The 19479-nt window shown below is 36.8% G+C and overlaps 2 pseudogenes; one reads left to right on the top strand and one right to left on the bottom strand.

Annotated features, from left to right (window-relative positions):
• The first annotated feature begins 1543 nt into the window (after window positions 1-1543).
• LOC130458755 (activated RNA polymerase II transcriptional coactivator p15-like) lies at window positions 1544-17431 on the top strand (annotated as a pseudogene).
• LOC103099135 (nuclear cap-binding protein subunit 2-like) overlaps window positions 17220-19479 on the bottom strand; it is a 22187-nt pseudogene continuing 19927 nt past the window's right edge.

Genomic DNA, 19479 nt, shown 5'->3' with positions numbered 1-19479 from the left:
CAATAAGGAACAGGAGTACTGAATTGAGTAGCAAAATACAAATAAATAGTAAATATAAATCAGGGCTGCATCATCTCCTGGACCCAGGCCATCTCTTTTGACTAAGACAAGGCCATACAGGAATCTCTTCAGGGTATCTTTCCAGAGATATTCCAGAATCTTTTGTGATTTACCAACACCACATACAATAATTTTAAAAATTATTCCTAGGTTAGGGATCCAATTATAAAAGCTGAATATCTATCTGTTCACTTTCACACTTTCACCTTCCCCCCCACTTCCTTCTCTGAGTGCTTTTACTATCATAAAAATAACATTTCCTTTGGTGTCCCTGCAAGCGCTAATCAAAAACTCAAAAGAATCTTGATTTAAAGTGTTATGTCATCAAAACACTGTATTTTTAGCATAGAGATCATCAATTATCAATTTTAGGTCATATTAGAGCAATTCACAGAATAGTCATAAAATTGTGAGCAAGCGTTTGTCACACATACCATTTTCAAATCCCTGACTGTTCCTTGGCTACATCAACCAACGTCTGTGGGTCTCTCAAGTTATTTTACCAAAGTTCATGTGAGGTAACTCATCAATTACATATTACTTAATTTATCTTATTATTTGGGACCTTGAATGCTTGCATTAAGATTTTATAGCTTCAAACAAGCCATTCATTGGGACATGAATGGCAACTTTTATCCATTTGAACATCTTAAAACTTCTGAAGTATATAATTAAAATATACTCATCTTTAATTTTTATCACACAGTAGTTGTCAACCTCTTTGAGGTCATACACATTTATTGTTTTGCTAGTTTAGTCCCTGAGTGTCGATGTGAAACAATTATGAGCACTTCTTTCTCCCTCCTGTGTTTGAGGAAGGGGTTAATAGCTTGTAAGCAATTTACCCTAAGGCTTGTTGGTTTGATTTGGGGTTTTATTACTTAACAACTTGTCATGTATCCCTCTTTAACAAATGGACTTACAATTTAAAATTTTGAATGTATCAAACCCTTCATAATAATTTACTCCCAGTGGAGGTTAGTTTGAACTCCACACTTCCAAATAACATTGATTAAGTCCTTTAGTGATCTTTCATTATTTAAACAAATTGAAGTTTGAAATATTTACCCTGACTCCTTTCAATCCTGTCTAAAGCAGAATAGAATCTCCAGTTTAGTTTCCTTATACCTCAAATATTGCTATATACCTGAGTAAATTCCATCAGCACTATTCTGAATTATAATTTGTGGTGGCTAATTCACACTAGTATTCACCCCTAGTATTTGTTTATTTTATTTTTAATTACTCTTATTTCTTCTGCCTTCTCCCCTTTACCATTATTGTAGGTAAAGGAAAGGTGTTACACTAAATTGCATGTAATCCTCATGTCAAGACCTTCTTGATTTCAGGGCTGGTCAATATTTTTCTTGTTAAGGGCATACAGTTTGCATATCACATATCTTTAACTTATTTAGGTAGAAAACACAATTCTCTTTATAATACAAATGTGTATATATATATATATATATATATATATATATATTTTGTATTCACTCATTACTTTCTGGCAATTTGTGTATAAATGCATGTTCATCTCTTGATCACAAAACCCTTCTTATACATTTCACACATTTCTTTAAAAAAAACAATTCATACAATCTTAATCAAATATAACACTGTTTAGAAATTCCCTCTTTAACAAAATACCAAATTCTTAGTATTTGTATTATTAAATCCCATGCACAGATCAACCACTTTAAAAACTTCTTTTGTGTCATATGATTACATGTTGCTAGTTCTGACATAACATACATTAAAATAACATCTGACTTGAAAAATCCCAAGTTAAAATCCCAGAATAAGTTCTCCTCAACAGCATGATAACTTTTTCTGAATGACGTTGACATCCACAAAGTAGCCAGTATAATTTCTGTTCTTATGAAATAAACATTAAGGCTTGCTATTAATCACATGTAGACAACTCCAATTCATTGAAACCATTATGCATTGCAAGGTTTAACAAAACAAACTTCTAACCATGAGGTTTTGTGCTCAATAAAATCTGGCTAACATTTCACATTTAACAAGCAGTTACCACAATAAATGAAATTACATTGTACCATATGGATGCTGATATTTTCAGTCATAAAGGTCTGTGGAAGAAAAAGGGGGCATAGACCAGGGATAGCTGTAAATCCTCACCAGTACTAGGGCCCTCCTGGCATAAGAGCAGTTGGGAAGGGCAGGGCAATATTTTCTTCTGGTCAGATAGCCCCAGGGTGTAGGGAACAAGCATTCTTCTCTTCAGTCTGGCTTAACTCCTGGGCAGAGTGGCAGGGGGTGTCCCACTGAGTATAGGATGAGGTGGTCACTGCATGGACCTCTGTAGGGAGTGGGAGGTAAAGAGGGTGTAATGGGGGTGCCTATGGGGATGGCAGGGAGTACTGGGAAGGGAACATGGATGGTGGAGAGGGCACAGGAGAAGGTGGGAAGGGAAGGGAGGTTTCCCTCATGATATAGGGGGTTGGCTCCTCAGGGTCTCCCTGGAGCACAGGGGGGTAGTAGGAGTAGGAGTGCCCCCTCCTCAGGATAGGGAGTTGGTTAGCAGAGCAGCCTCTGTTTTAACAGGGTAATTTGGCCCTAAAAGGCAACTTTTCGATTTCTTTGGGGTGTCAGTAAACAAATCAATCCAAGCATCTATGCAGGGGATCTGATCAGGTTGACCTGGTGTTCCATACACCTTTCTTCAGACCATGTAGGCCATGGAGAAATTTTCAATCCCCTCTGAAGGCCATTTAACCCCAAATATGGACTACTCCAAATCACACAAGGTGCGGAGGGCACCAGGGGAAACTCAAATTTCATAATCAGCTGCTGTCTTCTTAAACAGCTGAAAATTCTTAAGAATTCATATTAGTGTGGTCTGAGAGTCTGACAAGGAGGACTGACAGATTGTAACAAACAAACTACACAAATATGCCTGTGAACCCAAAGGGTTCCCTGTGATTCCAAGAGATATATCTTCTTGAAATCGGGCTCTGGACTTAGCGCTGCATATGACAGTCTACTAGACTTGATTAGATCCAGATTTCCAGAACAGAACAGACTATTGGAGTGAAAACATATCTCCTAGGCAAGTACCAGCCCTCCTAGGTACAAGAGCTTTGGAGCTCTGAGAGTAGAACCAGAGCTCCCAGGTACAAAGCCTTGGGAGTGAAAACAGCACTCTCAGAATAGCAGTGGTTCTCAACTTTTCTAATGCATGACCCTGCAATACAGTTCCTCATGTCGCGGTGACCCCAAACCAAAAAATCATTTTGGTGGCTACTTCAAAACTGTAATTTTGCTACAGTTATGATTCAGAATGTAAATACCTGATATGCATTATGTATTCTCCTTGCTACAAATGGAGAGGTTGAGAACCGCTGCCCTAGAGCAATACGATACCAGCATTCCAGATTAACCTAAAGGTGAACCAGAGCATAGATCTAGAGCATGACAAATTACCAGAACAGATAGTTAGATGGTTTCAATACTTATCAAAATTTGTTCAGGATCTCAAACACCAGAACCAAGGGCAGGACAGAGAAGGCACCATTTGCTTCCTTGGATTTCTGATCCAATCCCTCTCAGGAGTTGGAAAACACATACTCTCCAAGTCCACACTCAGAAACACCCCCAAGACTCCTTCACAGGGTCCTGCTTAGCAAATGCTGCCCACATATGATTTGGGTTATATTTTCAAATGTAACTATTTCACTTCCATTACATTGATTATGATTAATTTTATCAAATGTATTTTCAGCTCTATCTTCTTTTAGATTTGAAATTTCCAAATTATTTACTGTAGGATGAAAAAGTTCAGCTTCTGGGTTCAAGCTAGATATTTTTTCTAAGGAAGTCTGTACCATATAGCTTTTTGAAGCTTTAACAGGTTCATGTGGGGTTTTCTGATTGCCTGTGAACTTTTAAAATTTTTTTATAGCTCCTGTAACATTGACTGTGTGACAAGGAAATCACTTTTAAAAGACTGATATATATTAATTTAAGGTCGCCAAGGAATTCAGCTATGTAATTCCTAAATGAAAACTCAAGTCAGCCTTCAACCTTTTATGGAGTTTTAATTACAAACAGGAGGAAGAAAGGAATTAGAGATAGAAAGATAGAGGTAGAGAGAAAGGGGAGAGAAGGGAATAGGGCTTAAATACCCCTTCTGTTTAGGCTGGGCCAAATGGCCCAAGCCCTTAGATAGCTGGGGCTAAGAAAGGAGATCAGTCCCTATTACTCACGTGACCAAAATGGAGAATCAGTCTCAGAGCCCCCACCTTCAGCTTCCTTCAGAGCAAGCTTCTCAGAGCACACCGCAACCACTCCGACAAACTCCTAAAACCCCCCTGAGTCTTCAGACCCCTTCTCTCTTTAAGGAAACCATCCAAGTTGCCTCCCCTCAGTTCTCCCATCTACCAATCACTGTCCATCAATTTCCCTGTGCCAATGGAGGCTCTAGCTTAACCCAGGACCACCCAGAGGTCTCTGGCTTTGCACATGTCTGTTGAAGGTCATATTTTCAAATAATTAAATCTTTGATCCTTTGCTACAGCCCTTCCTAAATCCTGTTACCCTGAGTAGGATAGAGATTGGAATAATTAAATTTTGATCTATGCTACAGCCCTTCCTCAATCCTGTTAGGACTGAGTAGGGTGGAGATTGATTCCAAGTATCTCCATTGTATCAATTCTAAAATCAATCATGACTCAAAGAAATTCCTGTTCTATGCTTAAGCATAGGTCAAAGTCCTTTCCATTGTTCAGCAAAAGGTTTCTGTCCTAAAGTAATCTTAAGAAGGGAGGAGGGGGAAACTCTCATGCCAATGGGGTTCACATTCCAATAGCCAAGACCCACTATCAATAGGAAATTTTTCAAGTATGAAATTTCCCAATGGTGAAATTTCCAACATTTATAAGTCTAAGAAATTTTGAGGTTTACATCTGCAATAGTAACCTTAGTCTGCATTTCCCTATAATTTTGTTGTAAGGGAATTGAAATTTTGTTTCACTATTCCTTTCAACAACTTCTGATCATGTTTATGTGAGTTTCTAGGAATTCTTTTTGTCCTAAATTCAATCCTTGTGCCCAATCTGCACTGATAAAAGTTTTATAAATATGTTTTTGTTTTCTGTTTTTTTTTTTCATGACTGGTTACTATGCCCCTTCTCTCCGAGTTTCTAATATTAGCTTGCATTGATGCAATGAGATTTTTAATCTCTTTATCTAACTCATGTACTTGTCTCTGCTTTCCACTCAATATTTGGTTTGATTTGTCACCATCATTTCTCAAAGACCCAGTTAATTCAATTTTCTGTTTCACTCTTGTATTTTCTTTTCTTTGTATTTGCTTCTGTTTCACTCCAGAAAATCCCTCATTGCTTGTCACATCCTGCAATACCTTTTTTTTTCTATCCCTTTGTACCACACTAAGTATCTTATGATCCTGGCTTCATAAATTCCCTTTTCCATGGGATACTATTTCTGCATACTTAGGTTTAGCTCCTGAATTTATAGCTAAACACATGGCTTCAATGTCTAAAGCTTCTTGATCTGTCCATAGATTGCAATGGTTACAGCAAGAGTTTGCCTTTGATTTATATGTCTTTCCCTGTGTACTTTTATTATTATTTTACTTACACTTTTTCTTTAAATAACAGACTTTATGAGGTATTGTTATTGTTAAATTTAGGGGTTGAGACTGAATATAATAATTATTGGTCGCCAAGGATTTTATTTATAAAATCCTAAATGAAACACTCAAGTCAGAATGGAGTTTTTATGATGATTTAATTACAACAGGGGGAAGAAATTATTAGAGGGAGAGAGAGAGAGAGAGGGAGAGAAGGAAAGGAGTTTAACTCAAAATCTCTCTGGCTCAGGCTGAGCCAAGGTGGGAGTTTAAGGCCTTGGAGAGCCAAGGCAGAGAAGGGAGTCAGTCCTTATTACTCATGTGACCGATCTGAAGGAAAGCTGTCTGCAGGGCTCCTCCAAGCTTGAGCTCCAGGATCAAACTGTCATCTAGCCCGCTCCACAGGAAGTGATGAGAACTCCAGAGGCTGTTCCCTACCTCACTTCCCGTGCCTCACAAATGCCAATGGTGGCTCAAGCTTGGCTTAGGACAGCCCAGGGGGGCAGTTAGTGTTTTCGATTTGTCATTAGCTAGCACATGCCCCTGTAGTGTGCGCGTGCACATTCCTGGGTGCTAGACCAAGCAAGATGGAGAGAATTTAAAAATCACAATCCCCCTGATGATGATTGGGGGACTAGTCTCCCGAATTGATCAATAAATATAAGTATCCTGCACCCCCAAAATTTCTAACTGCAGGTGTATACAAAATTTTACCCTCCAAGAGGAAAACTACAATAATTATAGATAAGGGGGAAATAGAGGAGAGAGAGAGACAGCAAAACGAATGTTTTTGCTGGGCGCATTGACAAAAGCCAATTAGAGGGCAGTTCCCTTTGGAAGAGTGTACATTCAAAATAATTGTTCAATCAACCTTCAGTTCAATCAACCACACCCAAATGTTCATTCTGGATCTTCCTGTAGTGTAAGGGTTTAGGTATTTTTCTGCAAACAGTTCATTCTCTGGATTTAGGAGTTAGCAAGCTTCTTCTCTGAAGATCTTTCTGAAACAAAAATTTAAATCTTGGATTTCATGAAAATACAATCCTCCCTGAAGAAGGTATTGTGTTAAGATTAAAATTTAGGCCAAACTGTGGCAGGTATTAGTTTCTCTCTGCTAGAAGTATTACATTTTTAGAGGTTTATTAAAGGTTAAGAATTTAAGAAAAATACAAGTAAGAAAAGCATGTGCCGAGGTGGGCCGAGAGGCCCATTCAATTTCACTTACATCATCAGAGACATGTCTGCTTGGAATCTGAAACAGGAAAGAGAGACAGCCATAGGTGGAGACTCTAAATAATAATTTGTGATCTTGCACTCTGGGAGATTAGAGAGAATTCTCGGAGCTAGCAAGGACTTCTGGGCATTGGAGTCTGGGGTTCAGATCTCCATTTTTACATTTCTCTGTGTGATCCTATGGGAAAAAGGGTTTTTCCCAAAGGATCATGAAAGCATAATCAACCTAAAGATTACAATAGTTTGAGGATAAGAGGAAAGAGAAAAAACCCAAAAGCAATAATTGCTAGATACATTGACAAAAAGCCAGTTGGGGGCATTCCCCTTTGGCATGAATGTATAGATACAAATAAATATTCAATCAACCATACCCAAAGTTCATTCTTGATCTTCTTGTGCAGGTTGGGGTCTGGAGGCTTCTTCATGGTGTCTTCTCCAATAGTTCAGTTTATGGATTCAGAGAGGTAGCATCTTTCTTTACCTAAAATTCTTCTTAAAAGGAATTTAAACTTTGCAATTTAAATACTATTTTTACATTTCCATGTCTTCAGGGTGATAGAAAATACAGGATCATTTAGAGATGCATGGCTGAGGTATGAGTTATAGGAATCAATTTGTAAGAGAAATTAAAAAGACATCAGAAAAATCCAAATGAAAAAGAAAAATGTCTGGATGAAAATATAGACTATCAAAGTTTTATGTGTAAAAATTCCAAGTAAAGGAAAATAAATCTGTAACAGGTCCTTGAATCATGGCCCAATTAAAATGATCGAAGCAATGATACATTTACCCAGTCAGTAGCCAGGACTACAGAAAGTTACCACACAATGAAAGACAGAAAAAAGGAACCAGATTATAGGAGCCAGGTAGGAGCCAAGGTTTCGGATACTCATCTGTAAGTATTTTCAGAGTGAGTGTGGGCACAAGGAAAGCCTATGTTGTAACAATGTTAAACATAGTAACCTCAAGTCTTCACACTAGGTTCAAGACCTTTGCATTGGCCTAGAAGTGCATCAATCCATCCTGTATTGGCTTTTCTTTGGCCCTGTGCAATGGCTCTTGTGTGTATCTTATCCTGGAATCAGACCGAATTATTAAGTAAAGTCCCATAATTTTTTTAAACAATTAGTGGCATAATTTTTATAGTCTCAAGCTTTTAGGGCATGCATTGACATCATAGAAAATGTATTTTAAACTTATAGTACTGCAAAATCAAAAAGTTAAAGAAAATCTTAATGCTGGTGACATGTGCTTCAAATATAAAAAAGGAGAGGAAAAAATAAAAAAAACTGAAATGGTATATTGCACATGCAAGAAAAATATAACAAAAGAGTTGTAAAAATTCAAAAATATAGCTTATAATCATTGACACACTGTGTCAGCTAAGAAAATATGGAATACAAAGCTTTCTCAACAAAAATGAGATCCATTTCCTCTTCATATCTGGCCATGATCCACTGTGAGTACAAGCGAATGAATTGAACAAGGTAACATTTTTATTGTTAAAGAACAGTAGTACAAATATGTAGTTATCAATATCCCCAAAATTCTCAATAGCCCAATTAATTACAATAACAAACAAACACACTATCATATTTCACATAAGTTGCTGTATGACATTCCTTAAAAAACCTATGAACTGATCTATATTTGTCACAAGTTTTTACAAATGTAGCAAATCTTTCAAACTTGGCAGTGTATTTTTAAACAAATTAAAACTTATTTTGAGTTAAGAACATCATCAAGAAATCTAGATATCATTCTGGTGGAAGTAAAGTAGTGAGCTGAAGAGTATAAATGAGGGATGCTCCTTTTTGGAGGCATTTTTAGGGGTACAAATGCCCTGGGTTTAACTTCCAAAGTTCCATTCACATATTTTGAAATGTGGGAAGGTTGGGGGTTATAATTGTATTTCATTTCAGCTACTAGAATAGGCCTTACCTCATGGTAGGGGCAGGCAAAAATGACCAGAGATTGTTAAGAAAATTCTAATAATCATGTTTAAAAAACCCTTAAAATCAATTGAGATATTTAGCACATTAAATTTTCCAAAGGTTGTTATACAATTTTAACCAATTCTGATGAAGTCTATTTATCGTCTATGTGACAAATTACAAAGTCAAAAATAGAAAGGCTATTTTCATATATGGGCTTAATTACAATGATATTTGTTCAATATTGTTATAAGGGAAAAGCAACAGAATATAACAGTAGTTAAAACTCAGTACATTAAAATGATTCAGTGTAACAGAATAGTATTGAATGCAGTAATATATGATCTCAAAATCACAAAGTTAAACCTTAAACAAAACAAACAGTAAAATTCAATAGAATACAGAGATTTTTATAAACCATTGGATTCTGAAATGCCTTAAAAATATAACCTCCAGTCTCTTTAAAGTTCCTTGGTTTATTTTTTACCCATTTAGATTCCTATTGTCAGAAGACAGGAGAATGCTTAAGCAATGGGGTTTAAATGACCCATCCAGGGCCACACAGCTGGGAAGTATCTGAGGTCAGATTTCAACTGAGGACCTCCCATATCTTGGCCTGGCTGGCAGTCCACTGAGACACCCAGCTGCCTCCCCAAAGTTGGTTAAAGAGTTCTAGGGAGCTGAAATTCTCTCCTGAATCTCAAGTGAGATAAATAAAAGGACCAGTGCATTCTTACAGTCCCATTACAGTTATCAATAAATGGCAGGTTCCCACAGTCTAAAGCTGTTTGGGTATGTATTAATATTATAGCAAGTGTATATATTTAAACTCATATTATTGTAGAATAAAAATTAATATTGATTGTATGTACCTTGAGTACATAGAAATGAGAAAAGGGAAAAATAAAATATTTTAATAAAAATAAAAGAAAAAAAATAAAATAAGGAAAAAGAGAAAAGAGAAAAAAATTAATTGAGGAATTCAATATGTTAAAAAAAAGGCATCCACTTGTCAATGGATTATTATCTCCAATGCATGTATAGGATACAGTCAATCAGTTTCAATAGAAGATGCTCTCTTTACATGTGAGCAATGAATCCAAGAGTCCTTCTCTTGTAAACCTTAAAATTTCTTAGACTTATGAATGTTGGAAATTTCCCCATTTCCAACATTAGGTAGGGAGGGTCCTTCTCCTCCCTACCTGAGATTACTTTAGGACAGAAACCTTTTGCTGAACAATGGAAAGGGCTTGGACCTATGCTTAAGCATAGAAGAGGAAGTTCTTTGAGTCATGATTGATTTTAGAATTGATACAATAGAGATACTTGGAATGACAGAACCAGGTCTTGGAAATTACAATCTACACCCTACTCCGTCCTAACAGGATTTAGGAAGGGCTGCAGCATAGATCAAAATTTAATTATTCCAATCTCCACCCTACTCAGGGTAACAGGATTTAGGAAGGTCTGTAGCAAAGGATCAAGATTTAATTATTTGAGAATATGACCTTCAACAGACATGTGCAAAGCCACAGACCTCTGTACGGTCCTGGGTTAAGCTAGAGCCACCATTGGCACAGGGAAGACATGGACAGTGATTGGTAGATGTGAGAACTGAGGGGAGGGAACTTGGATGGTTTCCTTAAAAGATAGAGGGGTCTGAGGACGGAGAGGTGGTTGGTGGGAGAGTTTTTGCTCTGAGAGGTGGTGCTCTGAGGATCTGGCTCTGAAGGAAGCTGGAGGTGGAGGCCCCTGAGACTGTTTCTCCATTTTGGTCACGTGAGTGATAGGGACTGATCTCTTTTCTTTGCCTCAGCTATCTAAGGGCTTGGGCCTTTTGGCCCAGCCTAAACAGAAGGGGTATTTAAGCCCTATTCCCTTCTCTCCCCTTTCTCTCTCCCTCTCTCTCTCTCTCTATCTCTAATACCTTTCTTCCTCCTGTTTGTAATTAAACTCCATAAAAGGTTGACTGCTGACTTGAGTTTTCATTTAGGAATTACATAGCTGAATTCCTTGGCGACCTTAAATTAATATATATCAGTGCAATGTTCAGTTATGGGGGTGTATGTGTCAATTATCAAAAGAATAGAAAAATAATCAAAAACATAAGAAAAATTCAAAATGGGCCTTGTATAGGTCCAGTTTAAAGTACTTTCTATCCCACAAGTATGTAGGACAGGATGCAGTAATATTTCACTTAGCCATTTGTAGCCAAGACTACAGGAAGTTGCCATAATATAAGAAGAAAAGAATTAGAATTCTATTTTGATGGGGAAATGTCATTCCCTCATCTGATTTTTTTTTCTTCAGGGATATAGGGAGCCAGCATGATAGTCAAGCTTTGTACTTGTTTGAGTACTTCACAAAGAGTGTAGATACAAGGAAGTCCTACGACTTAAACATAAGCATCGCAACCTCGAGTCTCACTTTAATATTTCTTGTGTGCTCTATTGGCATTATTCAGGTTTAGTCTGTGCTCCTTGTTTTTATCCCTTTTCCTGGAATCAGACACAAACATTAATCACAGTCCTATAATATTTTATCAATAAATGGCAGGTTCCCATAGTTTAAAGCTTTTAGGCATATATTGATATTATAGCAAGAGTATATATATTAACTTGTATTACTGCAGGAAAAAAAAATTATATTAATATTAATTATGTGTACCTTCAATACAAAAAATGAGAAAAATTCAAATATTCTGATCAAAAAATAAAATAAAAGAAATAAGAAAAATAAGAAAAAAAATCAGTAAGTCAATATATTCTTGAAAAAACAGCATCCATTTGCCTATGGATTATTATCTCCAATTCATATGATAAGATATAGTCACAATTCATATGATAGGATACAGTCAATCAGTCTCAGCAGAAGATGCTTTCTTCACATGTGAGCAGTGAATCCAAGAGTCTTTTTCTCCAATCTTTATAGATGTTGGAGTAGTTAATAATATTTGGAATGGTCCTTCCCATGAAGGCTGAGTTGCTCCAGTTCGCTTGAAATTCTTGATATAAACTTTATCTCCTGGGTTCAGGTCATGCAGAGAAAAGTCTAATGGTCCGACTTGTACTGCAGCTCCGGATTCATGAAGTTCATGTAGTTTGTGCTGTAACTCCTGTATATAGGAAGCAATAGTAATATCTCCCCCTAATAGCGATGTATAAGCCAGGGAGAAAGGCTTAGTCTGTATTGGCGGATGTCCAAAAAGCATCTCAAATGGTGAAATATGTAAGTCTCCTCTAGGCCTGCTTCTAAGATAAAATAGGGCCAAATGGAGAATTTCAGGCCATTTTAAATGGGTCTCAGTGCATAATTTGCCAATCATAGTCTTAAGTTCTTTGTTCATTCTTTCCTACTATTTGGAGTGGAGAAAATACTGAAAAAGGTTAATTAATATCAACAAAATCAATAAATCTAAGAAGAATCATCTTCATTATACTGGGAAGTTCCCTGGGGACCCTCCTGAAAGGCACCTCTCTGAGGTTCATTAGTACCTCGAGCATGTTTTGGACGAGCTCCATTTCTCATATATTGTTGATGAGTATTATCATTTTCTTCATTTGGAGAATTGTCATTATTTTCCCAATTCCTATTTCTATAATTCTGGTTTCTAAAGTTCTTATTTCTATATTCATTATAGTTATTTCCATAGTCATTATAATTTCTAGAATTCTGGTTTCTATAACCATTATCATCATTTCTATAGTTATTATTTCTAAAGCTATTATTAAACTGTGTATTCCTTCCAAACATCTTAAGAAAGGTTCTACATTCCATCATTTTGTGGCCCTTCTTCCCACAGAAGTGACAAGTAATGGATTGATAATTGGATTTCTGGAGAGGGGCAATTGGCATTGGTTCATTATCATGCCCACTTTCTAATTTAGTCATCCTATCTATTAAATATCTTATTTTTTCCTTCATTTCCTCCATGTCATCATTATTTTCTTCCTCCTTTTCTTTGTTTCCCTTTAAAACATATATAGCTGTTTTTTCGCAATTCTTCAAGGTCCATATCTGACCATCTTGGGCATTGCGTTCTAAAATAATTCTTAATTGCTTTTCAAGAGTTATTTCTGGTTTTCTGTAGGAGAGGGAACATGAGAAACTAGGATTGCAGGGGAAGGGTTTTGGGGATTAAATTCAGTCAAGATTTGCACTGCACGAGAGAAGCAGTCTGTTAACTGGGCTATAGGGAAGGTGTTTTCCATCTCTATTTCAGGGAAAGAAATTTCCTCATTCAAAGGTTCAGAAACAGGTCTGTTTCTGGTAGAGTGGGTATTTGCCAATTGATCCTGTAAGAAACTTTTTAGATCTTCTAATTGGGTTTGCATTTTATCCTCAATATTTTCTATTTTATCCTCAATTTTTTCTATTTCATCCTCAATATGTTCTATTTTATCCTCAATATTTTCTATTTTAGCCTCAATATTTTCTATTTTGTCCTCATTTTTTTTCTATTTTATCCTCAATTTTTTTAATTTTAGCATCTCTAAATATAGTATTGAAAATTGTCTTTTTATAACATGATTGTTCACAGCCCTCAAATCCTGTACAAATATATAGAGGTGCTTGCCATTGGGCCCCCTTTTTTAATGGGCAGGATGGTCATGTTGTATTCAGATTAACAAGGGATTATTATTCCCTGGTCAATTAATGAGTTTATTATGTAATGCCCTCTGTTGCCTCCTTTGAGAGAGGATACTGAGTAATGGAAGGAGGTGGGCTGGATTTCGTTTTAATTTGCACAGGAACAGCTGATTTAAGTAATCCTACATCAGAAAAAGATGTGGCCCAAAGAGATTCTGGTATATCTGTAGGTATTTCAAAGTTGGGAGGCTCTTTTGCCTCCTGGCTCTCTGAGAGAAGTACAGGGAGTAAATTTAAGGATTCCTCAAGCACTTCCAAGGATATAGAGCCATCTGGGGCACACATTATTGTGGCTTGTAATTTACATAGTAATTCTCTCCCCAGCAAGTTTGTGGGGGATCCAGGCATTAAAAGAAAAGAATGTTCAACATTTTGAGGTCCACGTATACCATGCGAGGAGAAAGTTTTGGGACCATTAATAGTGTTCCTGATATACCTACTAAATTTAGAGAGCCAATAGAGTCACATTTTCCATCTGGTTTCCTTACCAAAACTGACCTACATGCCCCAGTGTCCAGAATACAATCATAGTATGAATTTCCCACCTTTGAAGTGACATGATGTTCCTTAGTATTTGGGGGAGAATGTATAGGGATTATTGGCATTAAAATATCAGGGTCTGGAAAATCAAAGGTTTCACTCTTTGATTCCAAGGCTCTCATCCCCCTTTACACCTTCATAAAAATGGTTGGGCAGTTTTTTGGGATCCCCCATGCTGTTGGGGGTTTTCACTCGGAGTATAGCATGGTCGAGCTCTATTTTTTATATATTGTTGTTGGGCATTGTTTTGGGTATTATCATTTTCCTCATTTGGAGCATTGTCATTATTTTGTTTGGAATTATGGTTCCTAGAGTTATTATTCCTAAAGTTGTTATTATTTCTTTTTTTCCATAGATGGATCCTACAGGCCATCATTGCATGGCCTCTCTTCCCACAGAAAAGGCATGTTTATGATTTATCTGTTTATTCCTGCAAAGGGGCTATGGTCTCTCCCTTATTTTTCAGTTGTCCCTTTAACATTTCAATTTCTTTTCTTAAGTCTTCCACTGACATCATATTGTGTGTCTCAGGTCTTTTTGCATGACCCTTATAGATATAGGTTGCTACTTTCCTCAGTTCTTCGAGGTCCATAGAGTCCCATTCAGGACAGCTAGATTTAAAGTAGTCTTTTACCACTGAACAACAATTCTAAACAAATTTCCTGCGTATTTGTCTAATGTCCCTTTCTTTGGTCAAATCAAGGTCCATATATGTATTTCCTACGTCAATAAGTCTGTCAATAAATTGGGTCTCTATGGACCTCGAAGAACTGAGAAAAGTAGCAACCTATGTCTATAAGTATTGTGCAAAAAAGACTTGTGACACACAATACATCAGTGGAAGACTTAAGAAAAGAAATTGAAATGTTAAAGGGACAACTGAAAAATAAGGGAGAGACCATAGCCCCTTTGCAGGAATACACAGATAAATCATTAACATGCCTTTTCTGTGGGAAGGGCCATGTAATGATGGTCTGTAGGAGCCAGCTATGGAAAAAAAGAAATAACAACTTTAGTTATAATAAATCTAGGAACCATAATGCCAATCAAAACAATGACAATGTTCCAAATGAGGGAAATGATAATACCCAAAACAATGCCCAACCACAATATATAAAAAATTGAGCTGGCCCATGCTATACTCTGGGTGAATAACCCTAACAGCATGGGGAATCCCAAAAAACTGCCCAAGCATCTTTATGAATGTGTGAAAGAGGGATGAGGGCCTTGGAATCAAAGAATGAAACCTTTGATTTTCCAGACCCTGATATTTTAATGCCAAATCAGAAATGGCAAGATGTAGTGAGGAAGATGTGAATGGGCTTATCAGTCCTAGGCATGTGGGTTTTATTATTTTGTATCCTTGATTTCTAATAATCTTTAATAAATCTCATAAAATATAATACTTTTATTACTAGAGACTATTTTAACTTTTACAGTATCCAACCTTGTGGTATAGGATTCCGGTTTCTCTCTGTCCTCTACTCTGTTGGTATGAGAGTCTAGAGTATATCTTAATAGTATGCAAGTTCTTAATTTCTTCTATTTCCTTTTGTTTCAATGATTCCTCTGTGTTTTTCAGTTTTTGTTTTAATTCTGTCATTTCTTTTTGCTGATCATTATGGCTGTCCCACAAGTAAGATGCAACCTCGTGAAGTTCAGACAGATTCACCATGTCATACTTAAGGAAATAGTTTTTAAAGAAATTTTTTAGATGTGAAATGCAACACCAAAGGAATTGTTTCCTCACATGAGCCACAGAGTCTTCTGAATCTTTCTCAATGCCCATGATTAACTCTGCTGTTTCTGAGAGGTGATCAATAAAATTAGAAAGATGTTCTTAACTCTCTTGAACTAGCTTATCAATATTTCCCCATTCATTGGGCTTTGAACAGAACAACTTTATGGCCTGGAGAAGATCCTTCCTGCATTTTCTTTGATATGTCATGCATGCAGGATTTGAGAAATCAAAAATCTTCTCTATGCTTTTCAGTAGGCCATCTAGTTAAGGAGTTATCACTCCTTGTCCTCTCAATGAATTGCCTATGCTCATGGGGGCTAAATAATTCAGACAGGAAAATTATGCATCCTCAAAATTAGGCTAAAATATTTTCAACACCCTCTTAAATTCCTTATTATCGGTGGACTTGCTGACAAAATTTGAAAATCTACAGCATATGGAATTTAGTTCACGTGTTGAAAACTGTTTATGCACTTTGGAATGAAGCACTCCTGCATTGTCTTATATCTGTGCAATGTCTCTTAATGGAATTTTTTTTCAGCTTCATTGTTGCAATTGTTGCCCTTTTCTTTGCCATTTTCTTGAGCACCTGTCTTATTTTTTCCCTTTGCTTTCTTGTCCTTTCCTTTGTCATCTTTGTCCTTAAGCCCAGTATCTTCCTGCCCACTTCCAACCTTAACCTGGTCTAATCCCTGTTTTTTCAGAAACTCCTCACTCATTTTTCACTAATTGTTCGAGGTTTGTATCAATAACCATGATCTGAGCTGCCTTCTTTGGTGTTATGAACTTTAAGATATTTCTTAGATAAGTAAAGGTCTATATGGCAGCCATTGTAAAAAAACATACATCTGGGTGAGGATATCGTGGTGTCAGTGTTGAAAGGCATGTTCATCATGATAGACAGGATTGTAGCCAGCATGACCTCAGTTAAAATCTGGCCTCAGATATTTCCTAGCTATGTGACCCTGTGTAAGTCACTTAACCTTGTTTACCTAGTCCTTGCTCTTCCTTCTTAGAGTTTTTATTGTAAGAAAAAGTAAAACCTTTTTTTAAAATCAGAGTAGTAGGTATTTCCTACTCCCTGTCACTCCCGAGTGAATAGCAGAGTATGTGACTGCAGGAATGGAGAGATGTATAAATCAAAGGAATTTGTTGCTTCAAGATGATCTGGGAGTCATTCTGACAATGAAATTGACAAAAAGGCAAAGAAGAAAAATCAAGCTCTTTCATAAAAACCCATAAAAAGCAAAAGACAGGAGAGAGTTCTAAAACACCAGCTTCATCCAAGCAAAGCAGCAACCGAGATGATCATATGTTCCAGATTGGAAAAATGAGATAAGTCATTGTATGGGACTTAAAAGGAAAAGTCCTAATTGATATTAGAGAATACTGGATGGATCAGGAAGGTGAAATTAAACCTGGTAGTAAATAAAGGTATTTTTAAAAATCCAGAACAATGGAGCCAGCTGAAAGAACACATTTCTGATATTGATGAGGCAGTAAGAAAACTGTAAAATCAGAGCCATATGAAACCTGTACTGATTTAGTTGTTTTAATTGGTATTTTTCCATTGTCTTTTGTTTTCTAAACTATTTGTTTTCCAAGCTATTGTATATTTGGACTAAAAAACAATTAGTACAATGAATCCTTTTATTTTTTTAAACTAATTTTTTATTAAACATCCAAAAGAAAAGTTCACACTAAAGAACTCTCATCCCCAATTTTACTTCACTACAGACTACTGAAGAGAGGCTTATAGTTACTAAACATCAGCTTTAGCTTTTGATTTTTCCACATTGATAAAAATTCTTTAAATTGATGTGTAAATCCCCAACGTTTTTAAGAAATCAATGCACTGAGTCAGCTTTTCAATCGTTTTTCCAGTTTTCTGGAGTTACCCAACACACATACTCAAACAGGTTTATCAGGAAAAACATTTAAAATTGTCAACAAGTTAGACAGCATTTAAATTATCTTTTCATTCTTTTAAATTTTAAGTTGGGACAAATATCCCCCAATTACCTTTCAGTTCATGAAGAATCTCAAGTGGACAATTCAACTTCAGAGCAATCCAATGTCGATACACAAAAACTGTTGGATATGTCCTCCTTGACCTTGGACACTGAACATGTTCTAAGTAAAGCTTATTTGACACTTCATATTAGAATTTTTTTATTTTCTTTGATTGTCAGACTTTATTCTAAATCTGTCTCATTCCCTTACAAAATTGGTAAAATAAAAAAATAAATGTAATTGTAGCATCAAATTTTAAAGCTTTCAAAGAGAAAATGAATGTCTCCTGAATTCATATGACATTCCAACCTTTCGATTCTTAATTAGCAATTTCCCATAATAAATCCTCCCCACCCCTTAGGAAAATAGCATTAGGATGACATTCTCTGTACTGGTGTCCCAGGAATAAGCAACCATTAACATCCTCAATACAAACTTCTTCATGTATCATCTCTAATAGAGCAGCCACTAGAGCTAGGTAGAATGACAAAATACCTCCCAGGAATTTTTGTCAAATCACTAGAGTGGAGGCAGAACTATTTAGGTATTTTTAATAACTTTTGAATTTTTGTGGATTAGAAGTCACCTTGGAAAAGATGAAACATTTTCAAAAAACTTTAGAAATAAAAGTGGCCCTAATTCACAACAACATTTTAACTGTTATTACAAATCACTACAGCCCCATAAGTGTTGAACAGTAACATGGTCATTTTATAATTGAAAATTTTTCTAGATTGGATTAATAAATAATACAGTTCTGCTCGGTTAGTGCTCATCAAGTGTTCAAGTCTGCAACACCTCAGGGCTTCAAAGCCAAGCCCAAAGTCACTTTTCTCAGTTTGTCACCTAATGATTTTCAATGTGGGAAGTCAAGAAGTTGCCTGTTTAATTCTTGGGCAGAAGTAGGTAAATAAATTACAGTTTATATAAAGTTTGTTTTCAGAACCATCAGGATCGGCCAACAAGGTCAAGTTGTTTTGTTTTTTTTCAAGTGATGGACTTAAATCACTCACTGGTTTTGCACTATTTTCCCATAACCTCCTCTCCCAGCATCATAGTCTTGTCTGTACTCATTGCGCACCTGGCCCCCAGATCATCCACTTCCATATTGCCTGCCCTCTCACAATCCCGCATCCCAGTCCATGCGGATGATCTGGTCATCCAGGCGAGTCCCATTAATGTACCGCATGGCGTTCTCGGCGTCAGCACAGCAGTAGTACTCCATGAAGCAGAAGCTGCAGGCAGTTTTCTTTACTTTATCCAGGTCCATGATTATTTTCTTAATGTTCCCACTTTTACTGAAGAGTTTGTAGATCTGTTCCTCCGTGGTGTAAAAGGACAGGTTCCCGACATTCAGAGTGCAGCTTTTCTTTAATAATTTTTCTTGGTCGTCCATTTTACCTCAGAAGTGCTGGTCACGGTACCAGCTGAGCTCCACATAGGAGTCGCTCTGCAGAGAGCTCAGAAGCCCACCAGACATGATGGCGATGACTGGGGCTGAGGTAATGGTGGGATGGGGTGGAGGCAGCAGTAGGATATGGAGATGGGGCTGCGAGTGAAGGCGGTGGCAGTGGTGGCAATGGTGGTGGTGGTGGCGGAGAAATGAGGCAGCCTCCGGCTGGGAGAAACACAGAAGAGCGAGTCCTTTTATTTTTAAAAATGTACATATTCTAAGTGAAAAAAATCAGAGA

Source organism: Monodelphis domestica, chromosome 4, assembly GCF_027887165.1.
Source record: "Monodelphis domestica isolate mMonDom1 chromosome 4, mMonDom1.pri, whole genome shotgun sequence".
NCBI lineage: Eukaryota > Metazoa > Chordata > Mammalia > Didelphimorphia > Didelphidae > Monodelphis > Monodelphis domestica.
This window is presented reverse-complemented; position numbering and strand designations above follow the sequence as displayed.